Consider the following 14335-nt stretch of genomic DNA (forward strand, 5'->3'; position numbering starts at 1 on the left):
ATAGTTGGTTGGCTATGAGAGCCAAGCAGTTTGAGATGAATGCCTTGCACCAGCTGAGGAGATGTCAGGTTTGAAGCCACGCCTCCAGTGATTTTGACCACAAATAGATAAATGTGGGGTAATTAGTGCAGGCATTCAAGAACATGACAGTTATTCTAGAGAATCTGCTGAGGTGCGCTAGCAGCCTTGGGACTCTGCAGCTAGTAGGCGCAGCAGTGCTTTGAGCTAAATTCTAATGTCAGACTCCAAGGGCCTGATTTAGCAATTGATTTATTGCACCAGTGCAAACTGGGTTTTAGTGTTAAAAAAATTTTGGTATTTACATAGAGAGCACAGTAACAAGAGTATGTGTAAGTGGAGCTTGTAGGTTTTTGGGACTGACCTTGTTGCATACATATTTATAGCACGTTCTCCTTCAAGGCATAAATTATAAGGAGGGAATACTTATATCAAGGACACAAACTGATTTACTAATGTTTGCAACATGAAATTTACTGCTAATTGCACTGACATTTAACACTGAACATTAAACTCACCCTGTTTACTCACAATGTGGGCTGCCACTCTATTGAATCATTAGTTATTATTAATCTCAGGCTCTCTTCCACAGTGTGTCTTTGTCCCGTCTTCCCCCCATCACCCCAACCAGTCCTGAGACTGGTTCTGTTGGAGTTTTTCACTCCAATTGTAACCAAAGTGCTTACTCAAAGGGGGTTCATATGATTGTTGGGGTTGTCTCTGTTTTCTTTGCATTATTGTAGAGTCTTTACCTCACAAAATAAAACGCCTTGAGGCAGCTGTTGTTGTGACTGAATTAAACTGAACTGAACAAAAAAGGATGTCTTATTTTTTGCACTTGATATTGAAATGAACTGATGGCGCCTGCGTTTAAAGAACAAGACAGCTTTTGTGAACCATCTGTAAAACTAACCCCACCTGTGAGGCCCGTACATCAGAATATTGTATTACATGCTGGTCTGCAATTTGTTGGCTTAATTTAGCTTTCTTTTATAATGTTGAGATGATCAAATAGACAATTAAACAATATCTATAGAGAGACAATTATATAATGCAATGTGACATATTGTCTTTAATTCTTAGATACTGTTGTTTCTGAATCAATCTTCACAAGTGCTAATCCATTCATCCATCTTTTAGCTTCTGCTTGTCCAAAGCTGAGTAAGGGTTCGGGTTAAATTCTGTCACTTGTTCACGGTACTCAGAGCAAAGAAACGAACTAATGAAGGGAGGTAACTGCCAGTTAGCTAGATTTTTGTCACGACCTAAAAGTACTCATTAGGATCTTCTTCTTCTTTTGGCTCCCCACTTTAGGGGACACCACAGTGGATCATTTTCATCCACTCTTATGAAAATGATCCTGTCACATCACTCCTCTGCACATCCTCCTTCACTACATTAATGACCCTTGTCAGAGGTCTTTTTCTTTTCCTTGAGCCTGGCAGCTTTATCTTCAACATCCTTTCTCTGCACTTATCAAATCAGCCAAGCTTTTCCCTTTACAAATCATACTACTTACATTTAGAGTTATTACATTCACCTCTACACTCCTAACTTTGTCTTCAGCCAACAGCAGCACAGTTTCCACCCAATCCCTGACAGATCAAGTACACATATATCTCTCTTTATGAGTTTGATTTAATGATGGTTTTGCCTCAGATGCCATTTCTGATGCAACCTTCCTCATTTACCTGGGCTTTGCATAGGAAGAGAATATTTGTTTTTTATTGGCAATCTGTTTTACTTCACCGATGGGCTCAGTTTGGCTCATATATACACAAGGGTATGGCATTAGTGACACTGGACTCTCACTTTCAACATTTCCTCTTTTGAATGTAAAGGGGCATTCTTACCCCCACCACAGTCTAAATCTATTCCAGCAGTTTTTAGTGCCCAAACCTAACCAGGAAGTGAAAGCAAAAGTAAGAAAAGAGCAAGAATAGGAACTGTAATTGGTCTTTTTTTTTTTAAGCCAAAAAGATATTTGATTTAGTCTATCACCACCTTAACAACATCCTAACACAGACTTTTTAAGAAGTATGCAATTTTCCCTCCAGCAAAATCAGAATTTAGTGGAAATTATGTCAAAATTTTATTTGGATAAACAAAGGTTTATTAATATTCATTAGATATAGTTTAAATGAATTCAGTGCATGGTGGTTGTCTTAAAATAATTACCTTTTTAAGTTGAATCCAATTGTAAAAACAACTGACTCCCATATGGACTTAAAAAGATATATTGTTCAGTATCTGCAGCATTCAGCGGTGCAAATTTTTACCAACATCTTTAATTTTATTTGATAGGTATTAATTAAAGTTCTTGACAGATTCACAAACTAATTGTTTTCATCGTGGTAAGAGAGAAAATAGGGGGTCAGCAAACTCATTAGTACTCATTCTCTCGTGACCAGCTGTTGTTTGGATTTCCTGGCAATCAGTCCTGTAGTTGATCAAAATATGTGAGTCAGCACAGAAGCGGTAGGATGATTAAGAAACCAGCATTACCCCTAAAGCAGAATCCATTTTTTTATTTTGGAAACATCGAAAGTGTTGCCTTCATGTCACTGACGTGCTGATGTTGCCATTTCTGCTTTGAAGTCTGTGTAATTTGCATATTAATTCAATTACTTTCAGAAACTTGTTGGGTGGGGAAAGAACACAACTGGGAGTAGACTGGCTGTGGACACTTGCCTCAGGAGCTCTAGGCTTCAAATGTGCACAGAAGTAGAGAAAAAAGAAACACAGTTGCCTTGGCTTACACATGCGTATTCCATGTTAACTTCATTTGCTCACTTTGACATTTTTAATATGACTTTAGTGTAAAATGCACCAAATCCAGTTCCTTCAAACCAAAAAGATTTGAATTCTCATCATGCATCTTTCAGATCATTTTGAGTCATCAGCTCTTGTGGGAACAAGTCTGAAGATAACCCATTCAGGAAGCCCATATTAGAGTCAATGAGGCAGATGAGAACAAAAACAGAGAAAACATAGCCCTGCAGGTAAAAATACTCATGGAAAGAGGAAGCTTGAAAGTGGCTGAATAACTTGCTTTGCAAAAGAGGCAAAAGAACTTGTAGCTAAATGTTTGCAGAAAAAAGCAGAAAAGGGAACATAAGGATCATTTACATTTTTATATTATATCAGGTGGGCACACAGCTCAACCGTCAGCTTTCAATGATGATAGAGATACATTATGTCATTCAGGAAAAACAGAACTTCCTGTGTCAGGAGTGATATGCTTGTTTGGGGTGGAATAATCTTTTTCCCATCATGAATGAAATGAAAAGAGAGGATTACAGTATCATAAATTCCTAAACAAAATACTTTCTGGTCTTGAAACTGCAAAGCTTCACTACAACTGACAGGCAGCAGATAGTCACAGCTGCACATTTAAATTTGGATTCTCTGGAACCTTTTTGGGGCCACCCAGATCTGTGCATTTCAACAAACAAATCTCATCAAGGTAGATAAGCACCTAGCCAAATTAAATAAGACGGCGTCATCAGTCTTTTTCCTTTGCTCTTTTTTTTTCTTTTCAGATGCAAAACATCTCACGGAAATGAGGTAAAACTCAGTCAAGGGCTCAGAAAACCTTTTACGCGTACTGAGCCAACGACTAATTCTGTACAGAGGGAGCTATTTGGTCATTATTGCATCAGTCATAATAGCAGTGGTGGAACCACTGCAACCGTAAGTTTTATAGCTGAAGTCAAGTTTGAATCATTACTTACACTGTGTTGCCGCTATTAGTGACATAGGCCAGCCCAATGTAAGTAATGACCTTCAGTATACTTTTTTTTCCTATGTGGCAAATTTCTGTAACCAAAACAGTTAAAGTTTTTAAGTCACTCATTCTTACTATTTGGTTATGCAGGCTTGGCTTTCATGCGGAAGTTGCACATATAATTAATTTGTTTTATGCAACCACCAACTCATTTAAATAATCTTGAATGGTTTGTCTTTTTTCTATTTCTATATCTACATTGATATATTTATATTGATATAAGGTGGTTGCTCCATCTATCGATCCATCCATGCATTCATTCTCTTCCGCTTATCCTCATCAGGGTCGTGGCTGGATCCTATCCCAGCTACCATGCCACAGCGGGGTACACCCTGGACAGGTTGCCAGCCTGATGGAGGGCTCACACAGAGAGACAGACAACCATATGCTCTCATAGTCACACCTTTGGGCAGTTTTGAATCACCAATTATGGTAGCTGCAGAGAACCCATGCAAACAGGGGGATAACACGGAAACTCCACACAAAAAGGCCCCAGACAGATGGTGGAGTCAAACTCATGACCTTTAAAGTCGCAGATACTGGACACCCATCCTGACACAACCCTGAAGGAGATTTGTTTCCATTTGGAATCAAACCAGCAACCTTTCCCTTGTCAAGTGAATATGTTAACCACTACAGAAGTACAACTGCAATGAAAAAAGGGTTCCCAAAAAAGTCCTGCAGTATTTACATAATGTAATTTTAGTTTAGTGAGTAGCCTCCTAACTAACCACTGGCTGTGTAGGTTGGCCGGAGGGGCTGGCCAGACATTATCTTTGTCCACCCCTCGCCTACACCCTTGTAAACAAGTGTAAACAACTTGTTTACAAGAAAAAAACTTACAAATTAATGTGTTTTATCTATGAATAGAAAACACTAAAATCTACAAGTGATGCAGAAAGTTCATATCATTTTATCTAATCTCATCTAATGCACATATATCAGCTACATAAAAAGAGAGAAATTCTAGATGTAACCTTATAACCTGCAGAGGCAGTTACTCTGGTATCCTGCAGGGGGTCCTAAACAGTAAGTCAGCTTCTCCAGGTCTAAACTGCTGCTGCTTCTGCTGCAGTCATTGTTCTTCCTAAGGTGACCCTGGTTTGATCAAAACTGAAGGTCCATAACTGCACGTCTGAAACGTGATAGTACCGGCTATCTTATTCTCGTATCTACTGTTACCCAATGCAACTGGACAAACACTCCAGTACATTTCATCACTTGAAGATGTGAAGTGATTGCCAAGTACTTTGCAGCCTCTCTGACCAGCACTAATACTGAGCTTTGTCAACAACCTTTAATGCAGTGCACCTACTCATTATAAAATTCAATAATGCAACTTAATCATGCCAAATAATTTAACATGAGTATGTTTTTAATAAAAGAGTGTGCATTTGCACAACCCAATAACATGTCCATTTGAGTCTGAGTACAATCAGCTGTTTGACTCTGAGTAGATATGCATCTATAGACTCTGGCTACAGTGGAGGGCTTCATTTCCAGTGAATTGTTGGCTCAGAGCTGCCCTCTGTGTGCATACCTGCGTTTCTACATGAGTTTCTGCTTGTGTGTGTCGTTCCTTTGTGTTTTTGTTGCTTGCAACTTGCCTGCACCAGAACGTTCGGATCACAGAGCTTGAAATATGTACATTCGGTGCCAGGATCCTTTGTATTATGGCACATTGCGCTGTTATATGCAAACGTGTCATGCAAATAGACGCATTTGCTGCAAACGGAAATCAGCTTTTCCCTCTCTGCGATCTATGAAACCAGCTGTCACTTTCAATCTCCTAGTACTCTTATTAATGCTCAATAGAAACTCTCTTGGAAGCTATAGAAATTTCCAGAGTAGTCACATGATGTCTACCTTTTTTTTATAGTTATAGTGATGATTAAGGAATGCCTCTTGCTCATCTCTGATCAACTAAAGTGCATAAAAAAGAGGAGACTTCTCTTTTAAATCAGGCAGAAAGGAATGCACATTTACACTCACACGCCTTGGGGCTCATCCTGCACCAAACATGTTTTTTGGAGTGCAGAAGGAAGACTAATGGGGGTTCCTTTATCTGTTCAGCTGTTACGGCACACTGTCCAAGATCTGTCTTAAAATGTCATTTCTATTTTAGCTATGCATGAAATGTGACAAGAAAAGGGTATACCGAGTTAAATGTGTTACAAGTACTTTTTCCACATATGTAAAAATGTAGAACATATTGTTACAATGATTTAGATTTTGCTTTGCAATTGCTATCATATTTATGTCATAAATTACCTTATAGTTAGTTTGCATTGATGAAGATCTATAGCTGACTCTTATCAGGCTATAATGAACCTCCTCTTTAATTTAAATGTCAAAAGAAATCGTGCCGTTTCTGTTGTGTATTTGTGTATCGGTGCACATGCACACATGCAAGCAAGTGAAGGCATGAGTGCGTCTAAAGAACATTCACAAGGTTTTCAAACATGTCTTCCTGCTCTGATTGATTTTTTTCATTGACCAAGAAGATGCCAAACAAATGATATTGGAGACACTTTAAGCAGCCTTTTCTGGTGCACTCAGCTCTAACTAAAACATTCACACTTCAAAAGACCAGCTTGCAAAAGCCATTCATGAGACAGAGAAGACGTGCACTGTCACAGCTTTAATGAGCTTTCACACCTTAAGCTCCAGGACAAAGAAAAAATAAATAAATGAAAGACTAATGAAACTAAGGTTTTCAAATGGGAAATTCCCTCTCTCGCAGATTCATCAGCTGGCTAAATTATCCCAAAACAGAGGGATTTTACAATATTGCACACATAATCAATTAAAATGCTGTCTTTATGGGCATATTTCAAATATCGACAATAACAGGGATACACCTTAATGTGCTGTGTGTTTTCTTGTGTTCTTAAAGTCGGATCAATGATGCTACCTCTAAACGAGCCAAAGCCTTGATGACAAAGGGTGAAAAGCTTCTCCAGCTTAGCCTCAACCTTAATAGTGGCACTGTGGGGACACCTAACATAGAATTAAATGCAATTATGAAAAAATGTTTCCAACCCAAGAGGTGCCTGTGAGAGAGGAAACCATAGAAGCTGCATTCATTTCACACAGCCCCAGGTGCCGAGAGGATACGGTAGTCCTTTTCATATTGGCAGCTGTTTGATCAGACTAACAGCGCTCCTTAGCCATACCATAGCTTCAGGTCTGATCTAAACTCCTCATCAAATTCAAAGGAGACACCGCGTCTCCAATGCACTCCGGGCTCTTTCCATAAACACCGCTGAATTATTCCTTTGAGCACCCCTTTTTTGATAGTGACGTCCACCTTCCTTTCACGAGGCTGAAGAAATGTTAACTACCTACCAACTACAAATTTCACAGCGGTAGATGCGTAACGATATTGGACAATGTCTCCATATCTTCCAGCAAGGGTGTGAAATTGTACTGTGAGGGCATCTGATAGCTTGTAGATCAGCTGCGACTGATAGCGTTCTCTGTGGATTGTGGGAAATAAACAGGGAAAGTAGAGGGCAGCGAAAGAAAGAGAGAGAAAGAATTCATCACAGACACTGGCAGTGAAAGGAGATGTAGCTTGCCTGCCTCTGTGTTGTGTGTTGATCATGGTTATCGGACCCATGCTAGATGACTGATAACTAAGGTGTGGTGTTGTGTAATGTGTGTGTGTCTGTGTATGCCTGTGTGATCTGAATGACTGCACAACAAAGAGTCTGAATGGATTTAGTCAAAGCTCAAACGCTGATGCAGCTGCATTCCTGGAGCTTTATGATGTGAAACACCAAAGGAAAGGAAACAATGATCACATTCATAAGATGTCATTTTCTTCCACTTTTATCTGAGGAATTTCTTTAGTTTTTTGCCCCCCTTTTTTTCATAACGTAATGTGTTCACCTTTTCCAAACTGGGGCCCTGTTAGGAGGTTTTGTTTGAAAACCTGACCCCAGTCTCACTAGTAATGTACAGTATGGCTACTTTGCAATAACAACCATCCACACGTGCACGACTCAAATTCCAAAAAAGTTAGAAAACTGTGTAAAGTGTAAATAAATGCAGAATGCGATGATTTGCTCATATTTTATACATAATAGAAACATAGAAGAAGTATAACATTTTTAAAATGAGTAAATGTACCCTTTTAGGAAAAAGTAAGGCAATTTTAAATTTGATAGCAGCAACACAGCTCAGAAAAGTTGGGATGGGCCCATGTTAGTCCAACAAAAGTGCAGCATCCTCTCTTCTTTTAACTGATTGTACACATCTGGAAACTGAGTCTGGGGTTTTCTTTGTCATATTTTTGTTTCATGATGTGCCAAATGCTTTGAACTGGTGAAAAGTCTGGACTGCGGGCAGGACAGTTCAGATTCTTCTACTAGAAAGCCATGCTGTTGTAATATATGCAGTTTAGCACTGTCTTGTTGAAATATGCAAGTTCTTCTCTAAATAATCAAGTCATCTGTGAAGCTTATGTTTTGTTTATAGTTTATACAACTTCTTAATTATTTGGCGAATGGGGTTGTGGTTAGTTGCGCTGAAAACAGTGTTGTATTTTCTCTTTATAGATTAGAGTGTGAGAGGCTCAGAACGAGTTGAGAGAGTCAGTAAATTAATCTAAACTCACCATTACTTTAGTTTTTTCAGTGGAGAATAATATTTTCCATAAAGTCATTTAACAGTGCTTCGAATTAGATGTGTCTGCCTTGAACCTATAATTTAAAATATGTAGTTTGGGCTATAAATTTGTGACATATCAACTACTGTATGGCTGTCAGTCTAGTCAAAGATTAAAATTAAGACTAAGTTTGTGTAGGAGAATTTTAATTTATTAATTGAATGCTCCGGAATTACACATGCTTTTATGTTTATGAGTTTGTTTCCATAAACATTCCCAGTGCACAGAAATTAAGAAACAAAATCCTTTGTGAATTTGATGTTACCTTTGCCTTGTGTTCAACTCGTATGTTGGAAATTACAAAGGAAAGAGCAGAAAGCCACTAAAGGTTGTTCTGTGGTACTGGTCATCCCAAACACTACCAGACAGTTGTACTGAAACATCTCCCACTTCTAACTGCAACACCACACCATTGGATGCATTGTCCTCAGGATCGGTGGTTGTGGTTTCACGGTCCCCAATGAAAACCATGGCATCAGAATTTGTGACAAGTCTCATTCTCATATTTGTCTTATAGTTCGCTATATGACCAGTAAATCTAAAGTAGTAGACTCCTCTTACTGGTGCAGTGAAATAACCTAAAAAAGAGAGAAAAAAAGTCGCAACTAATTGTGGTGAAATTAATGAAACCAATAATTAAATAGAAGCCTAATCTGCCTACCTGTGTTTGGGTTGTAGTGGTTTCCAGTGTTGGTAAAGACATTTCACTTTCACATTTCATTTCACTACTGTGGCAAAGAAAACAAAATAAGCAAATAAATAAATAAATAAATAAATAAATAAATAAATAAATAAATAAATAAATAAATAAATAAATAAAGTAAACTCAGAGTAATTCATGATCATCCACTAATTATTCATCTACTTCTTGTACACTTATCAGGAAAAAAGAAAAGTATTTATCTCTGTTAATATTTTGAAGCTCTTGCGCTGTGGTATTTCCCCGTGAAATCACAAGACACATGAATAACCAATCAGTCAAATCATTCCATACATCCCAAACCGAAGCTTTACCTTCCCGCTGTTTCTCCAGCATTTCCACACGAAGTTCAATGACTGTCAGCGTCTGCCTGATAGCACGGAGCTCCAGGTGAGCTGCTGCAAGCTCTCTAGCTTGAGCTGACATGATGAAAAGGGAGATAAATGAAATGGAAGTATATTGAGAAGGTTTACAAGTCAGAGAATAAACACCAAAAACCCTGACCCTTTACCTTCCTGCTGTTTCTCCACCTCCTCCACGTTAAGTTCACAGACTGTCAGTGTTTCCTGGATAGCGCCGAGATCCTGCTGAGCTATTGCAAGCTCTCTAGCTTGTGCTAGCATGATAGAAAACACGATAGGAGAAGTTGAAGCAAGTTGTAACAGTTTACGAGTAAGTAAAAATGAACACAGCAATACAATATTTAGGGCCGGGTGCATTTAGTTACCATCATTCTTTATCTGCAGTTCTTCAACCAGGATCTCAGCTGCAGTCATCCTGGCCTCCATGACTATAACAAAAGTGCATGTAAGCTTAGTTGCATCTATTTTTAATGAAGCGATTCCCTCATCACTGTACCTGTATTTTCTTTCTGTAAGGCCTCCACCAGGCTATCCAGAACTGTCACTCTGTCTTTCAAGTATCTAAGCTCTACACTTTGCTCCACCACCAAGTCTCTCAGAGCCAACAGCTCAACCCAGATGTCAGTCTAAAGCACCTGATCGTCTTCACTTCCCTCAATGCTGGGCCTCTGTGTGCCAGCCAAACCTGTCTCATCAGAAGAATCATTGTTACTGCTGTTTATTTGGGCCCTGCAAAGATGGCAAAGCAGGAGAACCATAAATAAAGCCATGAAAGTCCTCATCTTCATTCACGAAATGCCATGTTTGCTGCGTGTGCCTGGGCCATTTATGGGTGGTTTCAAGGCCAAATGTGTCAGGTGGATGGAGATTTGCCAAATGTGTGAGAAAGATCACAGCTACTGTAGTGTGGCAGGTATGGGATAGACAGGTGTGTGACTCAGACTTTTAAACACATATCACTGAGTGGATGGTGCAATGGAGAGCTTTGAATAGATAGAAGTTTGCTAATAGGTATGCCCAGCTCTCTAAATGACTTAAAATTATTTTTACTATTAAAAAAAAAACCTCTATAAATACTTAGATTTCAAAAAACTCAAATGTGTGAGTCAGAGTTAAATTCCTTGTTTCACAAGCTTGGCCAAATAAAGACGATATTGATGCTGATAGCCTCAGAAATTTTCTGGGAATCCTCGAGCAACTGTTGGTGTCAGAGTGCTGTCACAAATGAATTAAATCAATTACAAAGGAATACTATGCTCTGGACAGATGAATCAAAGGTGGAGTTGCTTGTCCACAAGTCTAACTTATTTGAGATTAAATACAAAGTTTTTCAAGAAAAAAAACCTCATACCAATATATGAACCACTTAATACAACTAATAAACAGCTTGCAACTTGATAAAGTTTGCATGAAATAGCTGTCAAACTTTTCACCTAAACAATGCCAGCGATTCCCATACAATTATGCAAACCAGCTAATTAAAATTGTTTCTGTAATTTTATAAAAGATTAGTTTTGTTGTCCAAATACATCAAACAGCCAACAGTTCTATATGATATCCTTCTTCTTTTTTCTCCCTTTTTTTCCTTGTACACTGTAATAATGTATACATGTAGTTCACCATTATCCATGACCTACTTTCAGTGGCAAATATCAGTGTCCAGTCTGTGCAAGAGAACGGAGTACATCTAACTCGATTCTGTCAATAACACCGCTTGATGTAAACACGGTGATCATTTCCAGAGGCTCTTTTTCTCTGACAGGTGTCGTTGTTTCCCAGAAGGGATCTGGAATTATCCTCAAGTCCTTTAGCGCAAACGGGCGTCCACACAGGTCTTTTGACTACCCGCAAGTTATTGTGACAAGCTAGGGAAATTTCCCACTGCAACAGGACCATTATGTGGGCGTGTTGCTTGTGAGTCATAAGCGTGTGCATCAGTGACAAGTTAGACAATTAGAGAGAAATAACAACAAATCAATCTGTCGTTAAAAAAATATTTCTTGAAGCGAATAAAGTGGTGCAAATGACATGATTTATGCTGATTGCTGCTTGTGTTTATGAATAAGAATATTGAGCAGCTGTCAGTCAGAACTCCTCACTGCCACGTACAACTGTATTCACACCAGATAAACACGCAGTCATCAATCTTTCTAAGAAAACACTCAGATGGTGGGAAAGAAATCACAGATGACTAATAATGTTGTCCTTAGTACAGCAAAAAAATACTGGATAGTTTCACTTTTTACTGTTCATACAATTTTTCTATCTGCTTTTCTCTGCAAAAATCAAAGACCTGTCATGAAAAAATCTTTGCTGTAGGGGTAAACACAAACAAATGTGCATATCCCACAGAAGTTTTAAAGAAGAGGGCCTTTTTTTGGAAAGAGAACATAGAGTTTTCTACCTGTGTGCCGGAGGGGGCAGAGATAAAGACAGTAATAGTTAGACTGTGGTCACACTGGTATGCAGACAGTCATGAAAGCAGCAGTACCTGTTGCATCTTGCAAGTTCATTTGCTCAATATTGTGAAATTTAACCACTTAAATTGGGGAGACCCTTTCTTATCACAACTCCAGGTGTATGTGAATTAGTTGCAAATTATTTTAATTACAGATTATCTACTGATATACAGTTGTTTACTTGTTACTGATCAGTATCATCTTATCGTCAATTAATTGTATATGACTGTAAAATGACACTGTTTTGTGAAACCTTGTAACACTTTAACAAATGTTTAAATAATAAACAAACTATACAGTTTTTTTTTGCTAAAAATTATCCTATTTTTTTTTAAACTGCACTATAGTAAACCAGCCTACACAACATATCTTATCTTTTGCCCCATATCTGTAAATACACAGCTGGTTGGTTCACAGCCTACAGTCATGCTAATGCTAACGGCTCTGTGGGACTGCAGTGATATGAGCTAAATGCTAAAAAAATGTTAGCATGTTACAAAGGACAATTCAAAGATAATCATCAAAGTTTAGTGTGTTAACCATATTAACATCTGCTAAACAGCACCCACTGGACACTCTATTAGGTACACCTTAGTAGTGTCAGGTTGGATCCACTTTTACGTCCAGAATGGCCTAAAAAAACATTCCTGAGAGATTTTGGTCATGTTTCCATAATGAGAATAAGGGGCCCAAAGTGGGCCAAGACAATTTCCCCTAAACTATTACATCACCAGCAGCACCAGTCTGATTCATTGACACAATGCAGGATGGTTCCATTCTTTTATGTTGTCTATGGCAGATTTTGGTCTCTTTTTCAGACCATTTTTTGTAAAGCCTAGAGGAGGCTGTGTGGGAAAAACCCAGTAGATAAGAAATTTCTTAAATAGTCAGACCGGCCCTTCTGGGTCCAACAACCAAGCTTTGTTCATAAAAAAAATCACTTTTCTCCTTCATTCAGTTCACTTCAGCAGGTTGTCTTGACCATTTTTACATACCTAAATGCACTGAGTTTCTGCAGTGTGACTGGTAAGCATATAGTTCTGTTATTACATTTTTACAAAGTCTTAAAAGTATAGAAGCTAAATCATTTAAGTCAGCTATAATGTGGAAAATTATTAAAGTTGGAAATCACACACACACAAATCACTCACACACACAGGACCAGTTTGACATAAAAATGTGATAGTAATGTACCAAATATGTATGCCACATCACATTCAGTGATAACTGTTTGTGGTACAGACACGCACACAGACAGTGTTGCGGGTAAGTGTTCGCTTATTTACGGCAAAAGTGTTTTTCGCTTAGGTGCTTCCCCAGCTTCTCAGTTGCTTTGTCTCCAGCTCCGCTCTCTCTTGGGTCCCAGCGTCTTACAATCAAATGTGGGAAGGTTTGATTGTTATATTGCTCCCAGCCTAGCCTCCCTGGAACTCCTCTCCAAACCCACTGCACCACCTATTCTCAGTGTTGGGGAGTAACGGAATACATGTACCGCCGTTACGTATTTAAAATACAAAATATGAGTAACTGTATTCCGTTACAGTTACCGTTTAAAAAGGTGGTATTTAGAATACAGTTACTTTGTTGAAATAAATGGATTACACGGCGGTACTTCCCTGTTTCATATTGTGGCGGGTCAGGACTGTTTGGGTTTTGTTTGACAGCTACGTTCTGTTGTTCCAGGCGGCAACGTTACGGTTGCCATGGTTACAGGGTGACGCGCTCTCTCTCTCTGCGTGTGTCCTGGGTGAGAGAGCGCCTGTTGTTGTTGTGCTAAGCTAATAGGCAGAATGCTACAGGTATAGCTCTAAAGAATGTAGCATCATAGGCAGTGTAGTCCGTGCTGCAGGGAGAATGGACTGTCATACCCGTTATGTGTCTGTGAGCGAGGGAGGGAGAAAAAGGAAAAGTACGAGCTGGAAGCATGTAAATATAATAATAACCACTGCAGCCAAGAAGAGAGCCTGACGAGCCCAGTTGTAAGTAAGCTATTAAGACTCGACTGTACACCGTGTTCGTGTTTTCCTCCAAAAACAATAAGTTCCATTGGAGCAGCCTTTCAACGCCTCTCTCTGTCTCTCGCAAGCGAAGTTGACCCAGACAACAAAGTAAAGCTAGTTTTCAGCTACGAGCCGACACAGAACCCACCGTATTAGCCAGAGGTCCCTTTACTACGGTTCGGAGCCGCGGACCTTCAGTAACAGTAATAAATCACAGCAATAGTACATTCATGTAATTGTAAACAACATGATAATATATTAAGTAATCCAAAGTATTCAGAATACGTTACTCTCATTGAGTAACGTAACGGAATACGTTACAGAATACATTTTGGGG

At 38.9% G+C, this 14335-nt stretch overlaps 1 pseudogene; it reads right to left on the reverse strand.

The window, feature by feature from the left end:
* Positions 1-8774: 8774 nt before the first annotated feature.
* Positions 8775-10321, reverse strand: LOC148096992 (uncharacterized; annotated as a pseudogene).
* Positions 10322-14335: the final 4014 nt, after the last annotated feature.

This window comes from Neolamprologus brichardi, chromosome 20, assembly GCF_056152115.1.
Source record: "Neolamprologus brichardi isolate AB-2024 chromosome 20, ASM5615211v1, whole genome shotgun sequence".
NCBI lineage: Eukaryota > Metazoa > Chordata > Actinopteri > Cichliformes > Cichlidae > Neolamprologus > Neolamprologus brichardi.